The sequence below is a fragment of the Nematolebias whitei genome, chromosome 4 (genome assembly GCF_014905685.2).
Source record: "Nematolebias whitei isolate Nwh7 chromosome 4, NemWhi1, whole genome shotgun sequence".
In the NCBI taxonomy this organism is placed as follows: Eukaryota; Metazoa; Chordata; class Actinopteri; order Cyprinodontiformes; family Rivulidae; genus Nematolebias; species Nematolebias whitei.
Genome location: NC_056501.1, coordinates 25,762,181 through 25,781,942, shown reverse-complemented (window position 1 = coordinate 25,781,942; position 19,762 = coordinate 25,762,181).

Genomic DNA, 19,762 nt, shown 5'->3' with positions numbered 1-19,762 from the left:
TTGCAACATAGCACTTTTGTTATTTTCAAAGTTCTATATGTCTAATTTTTTGCTTAATGAATACAAAATAAATATATTATTTTATGTGTAAGAGAGAAAAAAAATAGCTAAAGATTCAACTGAACTAACTGACATGATTCCATTGACTTTGTAAGAGTTCCTCTTCAAACAGACAGTGGCCTGTTTGCACTGACTAAACCGACATCAGTGCACACTTGTATTTCTTTGAATATATATATAAATATGGGCATACATACATATATGTATAGGGCTTCTATGAAAACATCGCTCCTCTTTCAGAACAATTAAAACGCCATTCAGAACGAAACGTCCCAACAGTTTTGTTGTTTGAAACAAGCCAAGAACCCTCTAGGTGTCTTTGTAGGAGCTCTATATGTGTATTTATGTATAAAATATTTAATATTTATTTATGTATACCAGATGCATTCATGCTGATTGTGCCATGTGCCAAATTAAAACTGTAAAAAAAGGCGACTGTAAAGTTTCACTAAACTTTTTCTCTCTCGATCAAAGTTTTCTTTTTCCTTTTATGACTTATTACTGTTTCCATTTTCAATGGACATAAAGAGCTACAGCGCCATGAGTTCACACTTCTTGAACTTTGTTACATTTTAAGTTTCGTAATCTAACCTGTGCGGGCGGCACAGTGGCGCAGTTGGTAGAGCTGCCACCTCTCAGCGAGCAGGTCGGCGGTTCAAATCCCGGCCGGGGGTCTTTCTTGGGTGGAGTTTGCATGTTCTCTCCATGCATAATCCTTGACCAGTCGGTTGTGTTTCTTGGTCTTCATGATGCTGTTTTTAACAAACCCTTGACGTCTTCACAGAACATCTGGATTTACACTGAGATGAAAATACAAACAGGTGGATATTATTTATTATTAAGTGACTTCTGAAGGCAGTTGTTCCCACTGAAGTTCAGCTATGGGAATCTGAGTAAAGGGGGGTAAATACAAGTACACACCTCAAATGAAATTATCCTTTAAATCTCAGTAAAATACTCTAAAGTTTGTGGTTGTAACTTCACAAAATGCGGGAAAGCTCAAGAGGTATGAATACTTTATCAAGGCACTGTATCCTTGCTGGGAGTGTAAGTCTCCCCCTCCCCAGGACTTCCTCTCTGCTCCTCCTTCTCCTCCCTCGCTCCTTTTCTCTTCCGAAACATTGCGGGGGGATGCTAACAGCTAGGGGCCTATCTGCATGCATAACTCCAGATTTTACTGTAATTCATGCAAAGTAGCGCTGCAGCACTGGGAGATTGTGAAAAATTTGCCTTGATGCACTCTCATCGCATCCTATTATATGTTAATCTCATAGATAAAACTGGAGTTATTGATTCTGTGAGTAAAACTGACTATTTTCATTAGGTATTGTGGTGCAAAACAGACAGTCTGCGAATCGCTGCGATGCGACCTGACCAGCAGTCCTAGATTAACTTTGCAGCTCTTAGCTACTGTATGCCGTAGAGCTCAATGTTTTTTATGAAGTAGGCCATTAGAGCGTCTCCTGGTACTTAATGATTGGGAACGCAGCAGAGCAGGAAGCACATTCTGGTCAGCTCGCCACCGATCCAGCCGGCACTGAGGGGGAAAAAAGGGGAAATCGTTTGGAGACTGATCTATAAGACTCATCTTGTTTTATTCATTTTCCTTTATAAGGAGATCACTTCCTAATCAACTCTTTTTACAAACCCACAGCCACAAAGGAGGAGGCAAGAAGATGGTTTCCACTAGAAGTTGTTTTATATGGACTGAAACGTTTCATGGAAACTGCCTGAAATGAGTGATATAAATAGCCAAACTTTTTATTTTTGTTGGTATACAGATTTTAAAAAATACAGCATCATCAACTAAATAAAAAATAAATACTTCGACCAACAAAAAACACATACCGGGTAAGTCATTTAGGCCTTTGAAGGATTAGGCAAAGCAAAAATTCAGATGTATGATGGTATGATGAAGATGAAGGTATGATGACGTAAGGTTTTCTGTAAGGGTTTGAACAAATAATATCTTACCTGTTCTAGATAACGCAATAAATACCTCAGTTTGAAAAGAGTTGATTTCTGACCTGATTGTCCAGCTAAAGGCTAGTTTAAACAAGGACAAAACCAAAAATGCTGTCTCAAATCAAACATTTTTACAGTGATTCGTGCAAACTTTATTGGTACCACTTTACAATAAGGCTCCCCGTATAGATGGCTAATAAATATTTTATAGATTTGTTATTAATTCCTCTATAAACACTTTATAAATCATTAATAACTGCTTATTATACATTAATTAATGGTGACAGGGAGACAAAACTGACCAGTTTCTTGCCAAATCTATTCACCTCATCCAGAGTTGTTGTATTAAACATTTCAGACTAAGTTCCTACCTTGTAAGCACAATAAGCATTTGTAAACATGTTTTTTTAGGATATAATATTAGTTGTAAATACTTATAATGCAGTAATAAAGTCCAATATTATATGCTAAAGAAATAGGTTTGCAAATGCTTATTGTACAAGATAGTAACTTATCCTGAAATGTTTAATAGCTATAGATGAAATATATGGATGAACAGATTTGTCTCACTATTTGGCAAGAAACTGGTCAGTTTTGTCTCTTTCTTGCGCATAATTAATGCATAATAAGCAGTTATTAATGATTTATAAGGTGTTTATAGAAGAAGTATTAATGTATCTATAAACTATTTATTAGCCATCTATAAGGGGAGCCTTATTGAAAAGTGATACCACATTATTTTTTAAACCTTTACACACCAAACTTATTTGTCATTACATGGTTGTTCTGGCAGAAACATTTTGGTATTCCTGGCCCAGTCTGCACCAAAAGTGCTAAATGCTACAGCTAGCTATTTCTGCTGATTTTTGTGCTTGGAGTTTTTTTTTATTTGTTTTTATTGAAAATAACTATGTAATGTAAAATTCATGCAGTTGTTAAGGTTTCTAAGATATAATTGTGTGAACTTCTTTGGATGAAAAATGTTTTGAAATGACATAATCCACGTTAGTCCTGAGCTGCCTCGACTAGCTGTTAGTGCATCAATCCTGTCAGAAATGAACCATTTGTCTCCAAACAGAGCTCATTTAAAGAGTTATCTACAACAGGTACGATACTAATTGTTAATAATTTGTCCACGTTACTTCAGAACACATGGGATTAAAAGCTTATTTTAAAATGCAAAGCAAAAAAATGTAGGTGGTTGCTGCTCGCAGAGAACTAAATGTGTTTAAAGTGCTCAGAGCAAAGGAACTATTTTATTCATATATAGTCAATGAAAATTTTAAGAACTTTTTATTCTGTAATTTACAAAATATAATTTTTAAACAGTCTAAACATTTGTTGGGGAATATTTTGTGTGTGGCAGAAGGTCAAACTGAGATCAGTGCAACAGATTTACACACATTCAACCATGTGGCTCACACGCTTTAGCCTGTTTCACTTAATTTACTTTTTATTAGCCACTTTCTGCTTTGTTGGCAATATTACTCTCATTTTAAAGGACAGTAATAATCAGACAGACTGCCAGAAATATAAATAAACACCAGCGTTGCTGCACATTCCTGCAGGAAGAGGGGAATAAGTGGCAAGGTGTTGGGAAACCTTTATGTCTTAAATGTTGTAAATGCTTTTGACACCGCTAACGTGATTCTAATTATAATTCCAGTCACTGCTAACTTTTCATTTGATCGGTGCAGACAAAATGCTGAAGAAGGTGGCGAGTTCCGGGTGTGAGCTCCAGAACCGTTGACAGTAAGTGTGCAGGGCATTGTGCTGCTTGTCAAAAGTTTTATTGTAATTAGGATGAACGAACCCACTGAGACGGAGTGTGAAGGTGAATTTATTTGCTGTGGCAGGAGGGTCAGTTTTTACTGACTTACACACATGAAGTGGGATAGAGATCAAATTAAACTGGGGCAGATGTCCCTGAGTTCTTTGACCCCTGGGATCCAGTTTAAAATACACGTACCTGGAAAAAGAACTGCATAATCAATTCTCAAACAAAAAAACCCCTAAAGAAATCTGCAGTGCAGGAGAAAACGAGGTCCGACTCCTTCTGTAATCAGATGCTTGAAAGTTTGACAAAATCAGCCCAAATGTCCCAGGATGAGGAGGGAAAATGGCACATTTGGGAGCGAGACTCATTACAGCACAGTCAAGATTTGTTTGCAGCTCAGAGAGTGTTTCCAAAGTGACATTATTCAAGGATGGGGCTGGAATGCCCCGATGGGGGTTTGTGACTGCCTCGACAGCACTGAAGACAAACCCGTTGTAGCAAATGGATGTGCCAAATTACACAGTGCCACCCGCCGGGAGAGAGCTGCAGGTGTGTGGGTTTCCTGTTTTTATGTGTGAAGGCTGAGAATTGTGTTTCCACTGCAGAGAGCGTGTTTAACCATACCTCCTCACCTTCATCCCTCTCTTTCTCTGTCTCATTTACCGTCATTCTCGTCTCTTTTTTCTCCTTTTCTTCAACATTGATTTTGTTTTCTTTTTTTTTTTAACCTCCGCTTACACACGACACGTTATAATCAGCTCAATTTCTGTCTCACACAGACAAGACTGCCATTTTCTTCTAACGTGTAGTTTCTAAGTGCCATAATCTGGACTCCTGACTGATTTCCAGCCATTTTCAGTTTAATTATCCTGACTTAGTATATTTCCTCAGTGGACTTAGAGGCTAATGAAGAGTACTCATTAAGAAACAAAGAAGAGTCAAGTCACTGAGCCATAACTTATGTGCTTTAAATTCAGCTAGTCTGTTTTTCTGTACAAGGGGAGCAGGAAACACAATCATTTCTACGCAAACATTCATCTTCTTGTTTGAAAAGTGCAATCTTGGCAATTTTCTCTTTTCAAAACATATATTCAAAGTTTTCAAGTGGCTTCATTTGTTACAAGCACTGCAATCAACAAAAACTGTGCTCTTGTGTTGAACCACAGCGTGATAAAAGTGTCTGAGTGTACAGATGACCAAAGAAGCCTTTGTGTTCAGCGTGTGTAGTATTTAGTTGTGGTTCTCGTGACATCATCTTTTAAAGCTGATAACACATTTGACATCATTCCTTTTCGTGCCAAATAACATAAAGAAAGCAATAGATAAGTAACCCAGGAGATCATAAAATACTTTTGTTGCAGTGTGAAAAATGTGAGTGAAAACGGAATTGAGGGAATTAAATGTTTAACCGCTACTAAGATCGTAAAAGTCAGCCAATTAATGGTCAACAAATGAGAGATTTTTACATATTTCATTTGTTTTAATAACTAAAAATAATGTTTTTTTTTTATTCAATACATGCATGTTTTGAATTGGTTGAGAACAGCTGCACTGTAGCACATATATACCGTATTTTCCACCCTATAAGTCGCCATTTTTTGCATAATTTACATGCCCTGTGACTTATAGGCTGAAGCGACATATTTATACATTTATTCCCATATTTATAAACCGATTTTTGGCTGCGATATGACCGTTTTCATTCATACTGACTGAATTAAATTGAGCAGTACCACTTTCAGTCACTTGATGGAAGCAGAGTAGTAGTAACTGTAAGGCATGCCATAGTATCATGCAATAGGTAAATGTGGCTATAATGACAAATTCAAAAAAGTTCAAGACAAAAACAACTGCACTTTATTTATTACACTTTACTTTATACTTTTTTTTTTCCTTGAACTTTTTTGAATTTACCATGTTCTGGATGACTGAGAATCTTCACCAGCTATTAATGATACAATCGGCTTGCCATACAGATAACTTCATTCTGCTCGCTGTTTGGACCGACCGTCAAAACAGCTGCACCACGCTGGTAAAATGCAGCTAATATGACCGTTAAAGTGCATTTATTAAGCAAACGTTAGACTGTGACACATCATTGTTATAATTTCAAGCAAACAAATAATTGTTTATGTGCTTTTCTTGTTAAATTTTGAAGAAACTAACCGCGTTCCTCTTCCTTTTTTCTTCCCTCTGCACACTCCCGGGAGCACCGAAGCAGTGAAACTATTTTTGAAATTCAGCTGATTTGACCATGCCGAGTGCATTTATTAAGCAAACGTTAGACTGATACACACATTTACTATAATTTCGAGCAAACAAATAATTGTTTTTAAGTGTTAATCTTGTTAAATTCTTGTATGGGGGCCGAGATGGTGTAGAGGCAGGGCAGCCGGCTTGGGACCCAAAAGTCCCAGGTTCGATCCCCAGTCACTGCACATCACGTGGTGTCTTTGGGCAGCACACCTCATCCCCAAAATGCCTCCCGGGCGCTTTCAATAGCTGCCCACTGCACCACCTGGTGGTGGATGGGTTAAATGCAGAGACTAGTTTTGCCATTGTATGGAAACATACAGTGCTGACATTGTGATGACATTATTATTATTATTTATTAAAGTCCTCCAGTGCACGGTCGCCATTTGGCAGCCAATCGATTTTTTCATTACACCGGCCCACATTTCCTGGTTGTCAGTGGTGACGCATAATAGACGCGACGTATGCAGCGAATCAACATATTTATGGATTTTTCCACTTTATTAGACAAATATGGATTGATGCGACTTATAGGGCGGAGCAACATGTCCAGCGGAAAATACGGTATTCAAAATGTTTTTGTTTTATTATTTCATTTTTATTTAAATCTTTAATAGCTTTGTCAAGGTAATGCGGTGAGTGAAGAGTGGTGGGATGGCACCCTAGCATCCTCTATTTGTCAGCCGCCACTGCTTAAAGGGATAACCTGGTGATTTTTGAAGTGCTGTGCTGTCCAATAGTTCTTTTGTGGTCCCGTGATGGCTTTTAAATCCAAAAACAGATTTTATTGTCCACATTAGATATCTAACATTTCTGTATGTTTCCATCTACAATGTACAAAGAATGTCTGAAAAGAAATTTAAAAAATAAAATAAAAATAAGTGCTGAATATAGCTTTAGCTTTAGCTACACTGATTTGTTGGACTGTGTTTTGATTCAATTGAGAGAGTTCCAATTTGATTTCCGGAATTCCCCAACTAAACGTTTCATTGAAAGTTTCCAGACATTTTTTCATAACCTTCTGCCCCTTTGCGTCCTCAGTTGCTACAGAAATATATGTGAGCTGAACATCTGATCAGGTGGTCCAGACTGACACATTTGCAGCATCGGCGCCATCTGCAAATACACCGTCTATTTCAGTGGGCTCACATTGCACGACTTCATTTTTTTTAATGTCGACTTCAATATGATGACGTCGACTAGTCGCTGTGACGTCATAGACTCAAGATGCTATATTAACCATATTCACTGAAAAAATTAAATTTAATATTTACAAACAAAATGAACAACAAAACATTGGGAGCATATATTTATGCTCCTACCATTTATCATGCTGCAAATAATTCACAGGAAAACCAGAACTATTATTGAGCTGCAACAGTGAAAGAAATGTACAGCACGTAAAAAATAAAAATAAAAATGGGGGTGGTGGTGGATTAAATAAAGTTCGCTCGCTGTCGATAGTCTCTTCGTTTACAGTTTTTGGTTTTCGATCCTGGTGTACGTGTAAGAAAACAAGAGCATCAACGTGAGCAGGATGAAGCCTTGCCTGTTTTCACGTAATGGTATTCCCAGCAAGAGAAAAAAATTCTCTCGCTGGGAGTGCTGGTTGCCGGAACAGCTAAACACCTTCTGCTGACCCAACAATTTTCAGTCAGGTCATCTGGACAGGTTTCTTTTTTTTTTGTGTGCTGAAACGTTTCACCTTCCATCCAGAAGGCTTCATCAGTCAAGGAAACACACAACACAAAACTGATTCTTCCCCCAAACAGCTTACTCCAAAGTGGAACAAACCAGTTTTGTTGGTGCTAAGATGGAGACCATCAGAATCAGTTTTGTGTTGTGTGTTTCCTTGACTGATGAAGCCTTCTGGATGGAAGGTGAAACGTTTCAGCACACAAAAAAAAAAAAACCTGTCCAGATGACCTGACTGAAAATTGTTGGATTGTATACCTGGATGGAGCATGGACTTTGTTGGTACCTTCTGCTGAGTTTTGCCAAATGGGGAAATTTGTCCTGATTGTTTGCCCACCACTGGTTTGCCATGGTGGGTTAGGAATCCATTAGAATCCATTTAGTAGTCAGCGCCAGCAATCACATGACTGCGACTAGTCGACGTGAAATTTAAAAACTCGCGAGGTGTCCTAGAGTAGACGAGTCGATTCAACCGCTCCGCACGCATGCGCTTGTGTCGCAACACAAACTTTCGTCATTTGTGAAAACATTAGCAAACAAACAGTGTCATGAAAAAGTGTCATAGGCTTAAAAGCTAATCTTCTTTTGCTTCACTTTTTTTGACAAAAGTTGTTTTATAAGCCTGAAAATGAATTAATTTTTTTAAGTAATTCATTAGACTACACTGCACAAAGTATTTTGTATTTTTTCTTCATACTTAGCTCTTTGTGACTGAAGTCACAGCTGGCAAGGCACTAACTAACTATTTTACAAAACATCCTGATTCATGCTCAATAATCCAGGTAGATTAGACTTTGTTGGATTTTCCTGCCTGGATTATTGAGCATGAATCAGGATATTTTGAGCAACTTTGGTCATGATTGCCTCAAACTAGTTCGAGAGTTTGAGCAGGCAGCGGGGGAGAGGGCGGACTACAGGAACCACCTGACTATGTGAAAGTGCTGTTTATAAGGTTTGTTTCAGCTCCTCAGACTCATGAAGACTTTTGGAGGAAAGATGAAACATTTCAACACAAAGAAACCATCCAGAGGACCTGATTTAACTTTGTTAGATATTTTGCAGAACATCACTTCAAAATGACTGGATTATCCCTTTAAGTTATTAAAGTGAATGTTTCCCCTTTAACTTCTAACAGTTCAGAGGCTCTTTTCTCATATTTTACAATGTCACGTGCATCATGTGTTTTTGACATGTAACAAATCTGACCTTCAGGCCTGTGGACTTGTTTTCTGCAGATCCATGCTGTTGTAAAACACACAGAGATATTTAAATTTGTCCCGCTGAAGCAAGCTGAGTCTTGTCTGGATGAAAGCTCTGTTTCACTCAGAGCCGTCACAGATGTGCAAGGTCCTTGTTTCACCTGCACTAATGCAAACATATCACCCATGCAGGCGTTTGTCTCTTTCAGGTCTATTTTAAATTAGCTCGAGCACCTAAAAGTCTTATTTCAGTGTTTACTCGTGCACTGGTTTTCTTTGGAAATGTAACGTGCATTAGTAGATGAGGTATGTTAACTAACAATGGTTCTCAGAGAGCTCCCTAAACTAACACAGTGATATAAACTGCAGAATAAAATGTGTTCTTGATTTAGTGTTGTCTGAAGACTGCAATTATTCTTATCCTCTGAGAGATTTATTCTCTTTTAATTATATCTATTTAAATTCATATGAATAAATAAGTACATAAATGATGGTCTTAACAGTTTTTAAAGAGAAAGCTTCACTATCTTCATTTCCTCTAGTTTTTATTTTTTTTTCTGCCTATTTGAGGTTGGGTCACAAGAAAAACATCCTTCTCTCCTGCAACACTCCAGCTCCTCTTCAAGGTTCCCAAGTTGTTCCCCGGCCAGAGAAAATACACAATTCTTCTATTATGTTCTGGGTCTTCCTCGAGTTGCTTGCTTGTTATTGTTTATGTTTTTATGTGGTATCTTTTACCCTTTCAAATACCTTCTGGCACTTGCCAGGCCAACATTGTAAATACAAAAACTGTTTCAAATGTCTTGCTTGGTGAAATAAAGGTAAAATAAAAAACTAGAGAAATTACATTTCCTGCGAAAATGCAGTGTAAATGCTTATTGCTGAAGAACTTGCTGAAAAACAGCTGAAATTATCTAAGAACATGCTGAAATGTAGCTGAAATGGAAGAACAAGCCTAAGTTAGCAGAAGAAAGTAGAAAGAACAGTTTGCTGAATTTGATTTAAATAAATAGATACGAGCACAAAAAAAAGGAAATAGCTGAAAATTAGCTGAAAAGGCTGAAAAGCTTAAACTACCAAAAGGAAGTGGAAGGAGCTAAGATGAGCTAAAAAAAAAAAGTGTAATTATCTGAAAAAGCTAAATTTAGCACAAAACAGCTAAAAAATAGCTAAAATAGCAGAAAAGGCTGAAACCAGAAGAAAAAAGCTGAAAAAAGCATATCAAGCTGAAATTAGCAGAAAGTAGCAAAAATTGCCATAAAAACTTGAATTTATCTGAAAAAAGCTGAAATTCACTAAAAATGCTAAAAAAAAAAAAGATTTAAAAAAATAGCTGAAGAGGTAGAACAAGCTTAAATTAGCAGAAGAAAGTAGAAAGAACATGTTTGCTGAAAGAAGCAGAAATTGGCTCAAAATAGTGGAAAACATCTGAAAACAATTGAAATGAGCAAAAAACAGCTGCAAAGTAGCTAAAAGGCCAGAAAGATACATACATTACCAGAAGGAAGTGGAGAGCACATGTTTGCCTAATTTGGCTGAAAAAGTATGAGTGCAAGAAATGTGAAATTAGCTGAAAATGCTAAAATTTGCATAAAAACAGCTAGCTGAAATAGCAGAGAAAGCAGAAATTAGCTGAAAGGAGCATAAGAAGCTGAAATTAGCAGAAAGAAGTTAGAAGAAGCACAAAAATGTTGGTAACAGAAAGAAGCTGAAAGGAGCACAAAACAGCTGAAAATAGGTGAAAAAAAGTTTAAATTTGCAGAAGGAAGCTGAAAGAAGCTGAACCAGAACAAAATTTGAAAGGAGCAGTAAAAGCTTGTAAACAAATCTAAAAATTTGAAGGATGTAAAATGAGCTCTATTTGTTTTCTATGAGAAAAAAAAATGGCAGAAAAGGCAAAATATTTCAAAAAGCTAAAGTTGCACCAATTCCAAAAGCCATAGCACCCTTCTCCTGAACAAGCTGCACATTTGATGCATGATTTGTTGAAATAGCACAAAAATTGTGGAATGAGAAAGATGCCAAAAAAATGTAAGGAAGAAAAATGGATCTCAGTAGTGTGAATGCTTCATAAACATTCACACAATAAAAGGTCCTCCTCCAGAAATCACCAGAAGGAGGTGCCCAGGAGGCCTCAAACCACCTCAGCTGACTCCTTTGCTATGGAGGAGCAGCGGTTCTTCTCTGAGATACTTACTTTAACTGGCTGAGTCAAGCGCCCCACCCCCCAGCCGCTGGATCCTTGTATCCTGGATTTCCCGCTTCTGTTTATGATCTATAACTCCTGACCATCGATGGGGGTAGAAGCCATGAAACTGAGAGCTTTCATTTTTGGCTCAGCTCCTAATTCACCACAACAGACCGGAGCCACGCTCTCTTTACTACAGATGAGGCATCGGTTCATCAGTCCATCTCTTGCTCAGTATTACCATCACTCATCAACAAGACTTCCAGATAGTTCCCTGGACAAGTTTTTTTTTAATATATAAATATCAGAATGTTAAGCTTTTGCGTTGCTTCTGTTGTTTTAAAGAAGTTTGGGTGAAAGTAAGTTAGAAAGTTTGTGCAACCCCTTATGATTTAAAGAGTTTGATTTTAATTGCTTTGTTTTGTCACTTTTTTAAAGCTCTTCAGATGATAATTATATATTATTTCTAACAATTTGTAGATGCTGCCACAGTCAGCTGCAGCAAATGCCTCAGTGCTACTGAACTTCTTCTTCTTTCAGCTTTTCCCTCTTCAGGGGTCGTCACAGCGAGTCGTCCTCCTCCATCTCTGTCCTCTGCATCCTCTGTCCTCACTCCAACTACCTCCATGTCCTCATGTGCTACTGAACTTACTGTACAATAAAGCTGAAACATGTAGCTGGTGACATGTTCTTCATTTGCAAAGAGCATAAATATTTTACAGTTCAGCAAATAACCCAACAAAAAGGTTCTTTCATTGGGTTTCACAAGGACCTTTCTTTTTTTAATGGGTCAACTGAATCACGTCATACAGAGACAAAAGATGTTGCTACACTTATTGAAAAAGTCCGTTTTATTTTAATCAATAAACAGTTTTGGGGAATAAATGAAGCAAAATAACTTTTCCCAAATACAACTTTTGGTACCACAAACTGCCGCAGCATTGTATAAAATAGAACAAGATCAACTGTATTGCAGTATTGAGCAGAAAGGGGGTCTGGTTTGGCTTTTACAGAAGTCCAGTAAACAAGAGTAGACGGCTATAGTTCATCTGGTACAAGCATTCCCACCTGCCCTGCAGCCTAAAGCTGCTTGTCGACTACATAATGATCTGCCCTCTGTAAGATAGATGGCCTCTGATTCCTCGGAGGATGCTGAGACTAAAGTCTGCATGCTCCCAATGTGTGAGAGAAAGTAACAACAGCAGGCAGCGAGCACGTTTCCAAGCCTTGACAAAGTGCAGTCACCATGAGATGCTGCATGATGGATAATATTTCTCATCGGTTGGTTCAGCGTGACGGCGGCATGGGAAAATATTTCATCCACGAGCTCCAGGATGGATTTTGGTTTTGAATTTTACTTTTCATTCGCAGCTTTTTGTGGAATCTTCGGTGGGGGGCTGTTGTGCAGAGCTGCTCCTTGACAGGTTGTCACTGTGTTGCATCAGCCGGGGTTCACCATCAGATGGCAGTCCACTAATGCCTCTGTTAGAAGAGGAGGAGGGTTGCATCAGGGGTCTGCACTGAGTGAGGCTCCTGCATCAGATTACAAAGATTTTCAGTGACGCCACTTTGATGTGTAGTTCTAATCTAAATCACATACTAAATGCATGGTGGGTTTAAGTTTAATATCTGAGCTTACTAACAAAAAAACGCTTCTTTTTCTTATAAAGAGCTGGAATGACCCTTTAATTAGTTGGGCTTTTTTATTATTATTTGAGAGGCATTGAACTCCATTTGTTTCAAAGAGCCAAATTGTTGGCTCAGTTTAGGTGGTTATGAGCCACTTATATTTAATTAGACAGTTAATTAGTTTGTCAGTCTGTTAGCAAAATATCTCACAAACCACTGGGCCACTTTAAATGAAGCTTTCAAATAGTCATCAGTGAATGTGCATCCACAAACTGGTTAATGTTTAGAGCCAACCTAATTCAAGATGGCTGCCACAGCTAATCAACCTTAGAAAACACGATTATAAATTATAACTCGGTCATTTTTACTTAAATTCAGCTTTGATTTAATGTGGTAGTCGTTGAGAGTCATTCACAACATGAGCTTTAAACCATAGGGATGCACAATACTGGAAGTTTTGACTGATATGCCAATATTAACGTGATATAAACATCGAGTTAACTATGAGTTGTTTTGATGGAATAGCCGATATAACTTATTTGGCTGATAACCGATATCAATACCAATATTTTTTCCCTTAGACCTACTTACAGGGACTACATAGCTTTCTCTACTGTGGAATTAAAATACTACATTATTCTACATGGTCTTTGTATAAATGAACTGCTGGTAAAGTTTTGTTTCTCCACGGCTGACTGCTCTCCCACTTTCCTTTCTGGCCACCATGGATTCATCGTAATGGTCAGAATGGTGGTTCTTGAGATGGTTAATTAAGTTTGAAGTCTTGTAGGACTTGGTTGTCGCTCCTCCTCGCATCACTGATGTTGAGCAGTAATTGCAAATAGCAGTTCTGCGTCAGTTTCTGACGCTTTAAAATACTTAGACACTGCCGACATTTTCACTCCTTCCTCTCCCGCTGTGATCAGATCAGGTAGGCGTGTCTGATGTCATAATTTTATATATATATATATATATATATATATATATATATATATATATATATGTATATATATATATATGTGTGTGTGTGTGTGTGTGTATATACAGCACCTTTTATGATTTAATCCATCAAAATAACTCACCGATGTGATGTATTTTGATGGAATGGCCGATATTTAACTTTATCGCTACTATTGGTCTATACCGATACCATGCCAATAATATCATGCATCCCTACTTTAAACCTTAGCAGTTTGTGCAAAATCTTATATTTAGCTGGTTTGGTTTAATAGGAGCTGAGACCTGCGCGCTATTTGACCTAGCACAATCTTATTTTAAAACTTTTAAACTTTGCCATAGAAGTTGATGCACAATATGCTTCTCTTTAAGGAATGCTATTTTGAATCCCCAATATTTTGAATCATTAAATATTTTTTGTGCTCTGTACATTTTCACTACAGAGCCCGATGTTTTTAGGTTCCACACTTGCTGGAATTTATAATATATGAGACTTTCATTCTTCGTTATTTTGTTATAAATTTTAGAAACCAGTGTTTTTACTTTCATTCATTACTTCCATGCACAGATCACAGCTGACTGATTAAACTGCAGTGATTTAGTTTAACACACAGGAGGCAGAGCAGCAGCCCTCTTCATCTTCAGATCGTGTCGAGCAGCTTCCAGCCGCTCTTCTGAAACTCCTAACAGGCCGGGAACAATTTCACAGCTGTTAAGATGCCCTGAGACCTCCTCATGTGACTGACAGCTTCCTAGCTTGCTACTTTACAACACTCTCTGGTTCTGGCCCGCTGGGCAGCCCGTGGCATTTGCTAAAACTATGTTCACTGTCACTTCCATTCACACTTCCACATCTTCTGCTGCTCGCAGCTTCAAATCCCTCCTTCTCTTTTGTTTAATGCATAGACTTTGTTCAAATGAGACTTTTTTTTTAAGTGTTTTACATTATCCAACAATGGGAGTGAGCTCTTTGATGCATTTAATGTTCTTTGCTTGAGTTTCTCTAATGATTTCAAGTAAACGGAGTTGAAAGAGGAAGGGCAAAGTGGAGCCAAGAAATCCCCAGTCAGCAATGATGTAATGGCTCATTTAAAGTCTAGAAGGCTGGCTGACTCACATTCCTCAGGAATGAACTCCTTTGAAAGAAATTGCACTGGTTTCCTCTCCCATACAATAAGTCAGTGAACGGAGAACAAAACAGGAAATGACAGGACCCCGGTTTGGGACTTGGATTTACGTAAGAGCGGCCATAAAAATCCAAACAAACTATTCAAATGTTCCATCATAGCAGAGAGTACTAAGGAAGGAAGCAGTCTTCTCCCGAGTTATGAGTTTTGTCTTGCTGATGTGCTTTCATGTAGGAGCCAAATGGAAAATTTTGAGTATTTATCATTTCAGGTACATTGGAAGCCTTGTTTATATGAGTGGGAAGGAAAAACTGTGTTTGTGTGCTCAAATACAATAGGTTAGTAAAAATCTGTTGTGCAAATCGTGCAGAGGAAAAACACAGATGAGTCTAAAATCTTGATGATGACCAGGTTTAGTCCAAGACTTTGTAAATCTATTTTGTGAAGACCTTTGTCTGCCATGCTGAGATGAGGAAAACGTTAAATTAATAAGAAAGATAAATAAAGAATATATTCTGTGTAGGTGATTGAGTAAAACTGATTATAATTTATGAACCTGAGAATGAAGCAGGATTAGGTTTAATCCCTATTTTAAAGCATAAACCCCCCCCAAAAAAAAATAACATAAAACTATATTTTAACTACACATTATTACTGCTTAAGCATAAAAAATGTTAAAATCAAAGAAACAAATGGCTAAACTCCAGACACATTAAGATTCTAAGCCTCCATTAAGTTTCCATTAAACAACTCACTTCATATATACAGTTTTTAACAGTTTTATTATTTTTATCTTTACCACAGTGTGGATTTAAATGAAAAATCAGATTAGTTTATGTTAGTTTGTTTTATGAAAAGGTAAGCACGGTGGCGCAACTGGTAGAGCTGCTGCCTCTCAGCGAACAGGTCCCTGGTTCAAACCCCGGTCCAGGTGCCTTCTGGGTGGAGTTTGCATGTTCTCTCCGTGCATGCGTGGGTTTTCCCCGGGTACTCCGGTTTCCTCCCACAGACCAAAAACATGCACGTTAGGCTGATTGGTAACTCTAAATTGTCCCTAGGTGTGAGTGAGAGAGTGAATGGTTGTTTGTCTCGTTTGTCTCTGTGTGTCCCTGTGATGGACTTGCGACCCGTCCAGGGTGTACCCCGCCCCTCGCACAGTGATTGCTGGACATGGGCACCAGCGACCCCCGTGACCCAAAATGGAATAAACGGGTAAAGAAAATGGATGGATGGATGGATGGATAGGTAATTAATATCCTACCTGTTGTAGATAGCTCTTTGTACAAGCTCATTTTAAATATTCAGATCGGAGTAACAAACTAACAACTAGTTTGAGAAAGAACAAGACTAAGGTGGACTGCTGCCATTTTAACTCCACTGCTGACCTTGGGTCAAAGCAGTCACTGAGGCCTCAGGAGTCATTTCGACCCACGGCGAGCAGGAGGGCTAAAACAACCCCAATCAAAAATTTAACATTGAGGTACATGTAAAAGCTAGTTTGTAATCTTTGATACTGTCCTTACACAGTTGTTCTGGTGGAAATATTTTCATACTCCTGCTGGAAGTGTCCCAGTTGAAAGTCCTGTCAAAATCAAATCTATGTTTTTCAAACTGAGATCATTGAAAGAGCTATCTACAACAGGTAAGATATTAATTGTTCATAATCTTTCCACAGAACCCCACTTCATGAAATCTAAACTAACGCTTTAGGACACTGGCACACATAAAAAGTAATCATTCAAGAGTTGTGAGGCTGAATTGGCTCAAAACATTTTAACACTGTTTATGGCTCGTGCTTTATAACGTTTCACAAGATGCAAACGTAGTAAAGTCAACAGCTGTGGGGTAAACAAGGGAACCTCGAGCAAAATTCTTGTTTTTCCATAGTTTGTCTGATTTACAGCAAGAAGCCTGTAAATGTTTCGAACTGATGACTAAACCACTTGGTTTCCCAGTCTGTCACACACTAAATTTAGACGGAACTGTTTTTAACCAGTTAAAAATAATTCTGTGTACATCAGCACAATTACTCCACTGGAGTCGTGGGTGAACCATCACACTGTCGGAGGAAGGCGCTGGCTGCGCCCTCGGTGTTTCCTTGACAACTGCAGGAAACACCTGCGCATGGATGTCGCATGTTCAGACGTGAGGAACGCAGCTTATAAAGCAAAAGAGCACAACTTTGTTTCACTTTGCTGATACTTTTTAAAATAAAGATTAAAAGTGTACAGGACAAACCGTATGTCTGGGTCATTTTGTCTGGGAAAACCTTGGTATTTACAAATGAGAGAGTCAAATTTACACTAATTTAAACAGATTTATCTACAGTCTGTGTTTCCTACTTTCCTTTTTCTGTTAAAGTGGTTTTGTTTTCCTCTCAGGACATCAAGTCCTGGACAGAGAAAGTCTCAGGCTGTAATTTACCCGTAATGTAGCCTCTGTTTGAGCGCATGTTGACAACTATACCACATTATCATTATATTTTGGTCATATAAAAAATAAAATAAAAGTCAATTTGGGAATTTTTTTCAATAATAAGAGGCTAAATGTTTGTATCAGAATGTGCAGGGCCAAAACTCCCAACAGCCTGTTTTAGTTTTACACATTTGTGATGCTACAACCATAACATTTGACATGCTCATTATGTTTTAAGCAATTAGAAACGGTTTAAATATATTAAATCAAAAAGTTAAAGGTGGAAATTTAACTGCAGGTCAACTGTATGTACGTTAAATGGTTTTAAAAAATGTTAAAATACATAATGTATATTAATAGCATAAGAAAAACAGAGAAAAAACTAAAACAAGTGTCACATGAACGAATACACAATAACGTGAGATCTTTGCGCTCAGAGCACCCTCAGCTACCACCACATCAAATTTAAGCTCAAATTTGGCCAAACTGAATAATCTGTACCGATGTCTGTGTTTACTAGAGTCAATTAGTCCTAGCAAACATCTTGCATCAAACTAACGCCAAATGTGAAACAATTATAGATGAGCATCAAAGGATTATTTTCTAAAAGTTTCACTTTGATCAAACAAAAAATATATATTTTACTAACAGACATAGAAACAACTACACACCCAATGACACAGGCAATTATATGATCGCCCTACGTAATGAAAGGCAGACAATAACAACAGAAACTTTACCTTTAAATTGCTGATTCTGACTACAAACCATGCATTCCTGTGAAATGTATAATTATACACAAAACGGGATTTGACCTCAGGTGACCTTTACTGCACACAACTTGCATCCCGCGAAGCTAATTTTATTGTTTTTGCTACTTTCATGTCAGTGTCAAAGTGGGGCCTGATGGCATGCCATGGTCAGGATTGGGATGAAAATGTCAGACTTTATTTGGTTTATTTATAAGTTATTGTTCGCGGTCCGAAAAAAATAAGATCACAGGCCACATCCAGCCCATGAGCCACCAGTTGAAAAGTACAAAGAGATGTGTAAACGTCAGTGCTCAACTATTAAAAAGTAGTACAACACCATTTATTCTTCTTTTTGTGAGCCCTGCATGAAAACTATAGCAACAATCTGAATCTTTTATTCAGTCTCAGTTATTTAACAACCAGTCCGAATCTGTGAGGTGTCCTGATGGTGTGTGTGTGGGTGTGTGTAGGGAAATTGAGCAAATTAATTCCTTGGGAGATCGTTCCTTGGACCAGTTGTGAGAACTCACAGGGGAGAGGCGTTGCTCGCCTCCCTCATCAGGCGGATGACAGAGGAACTACGTGCTCTGCATCCCGTGCTCATCTCCACCATGATAGCCTCAGTGCACACTGCACAGGCCATATCTCTGCTTCATTTACTCATTGTCTGATAATAGCAAGTGTCTCCTTTTTGCTATACTCAATTACATCTTCATTATCTTTCTAACTAGCTTTAAACAAACGTGCATTGTGTGCAGGGACTAGTCCGTGGTGACGTTTATTACCAAGTTACGTGAGCCTATAGGTGAAGGCCATGCAGGGTACAATATTTGTTGTGACTTCATCTCTCAAGGCCATTCACCGTCTCATCATGGCGTCAATTCTTTTTAATTTACCCGCTAATGGACTCTGAACATTCATCATTTAGTCTGTCTGCTGTCTAAAGAATGAGCGGCGGACGCGCTGACCTCTCACTTCGGTGCGCTGTCAATCAAAACGCCTGTTTCACAGTAATGAGCAGATAAACAACGAAGAGGTGTTCCCAAATGACAAACTGATATATTACATCTGATCTCACGAAAGAGCGGTCTAATGAAAATCGTGCAGAGCGTAATTAGCTGCTTGTTGCGTTGCGTGTTCGTGGAAATGGCAGCGTGGATTAGCGCGGCAGCTGTGAGATCAGAAGCTTTTGTGCTTCACCTGCGCTGCACCGACACGTTCTGTGCACCGTCGAGGTGCGCTCAGCGAACAGGATGCCACACTTGTTTTGTTAGGGAACTTCCATCAATTCAGTGCTAAACTTTGTTCCAATCCTGAACAGCTGTGGCCTCAATCAGTCACTCTCCCCCCCCCCTTTTTTTTTTTTCTACTAGAAGTGGAACAGACAACAAAGTAGAAGCTGGTTACTCCACAATACTTCTGTGCATTTCCCCTTTTCTCATTTCAACACTCTCATTTCTTCCTTTCGGCGTCTTTCTGTTCCCATTCCTCCTGCCTTGCCTTTATAGTAGCATCAAAAATGTGAAGCTCATTTTCTCTGTCTTGCTCTCTTTTCTGCAGCTTTCTGTCCCCCCCTCATACCAGGAGCAGCTCTTCAGTCAGTGGGGTTAAACAGCAAGGCCAGATTTCACAGCTGAATCGTGGGAACAAAATGTCCCTTTAATAAAACATAAACACACACAAGATTTTTTTTTTCTCGAGTATTCAGCCTTTTTTTTTTTTTTTTTTAAATGTCTTTTGGGCTC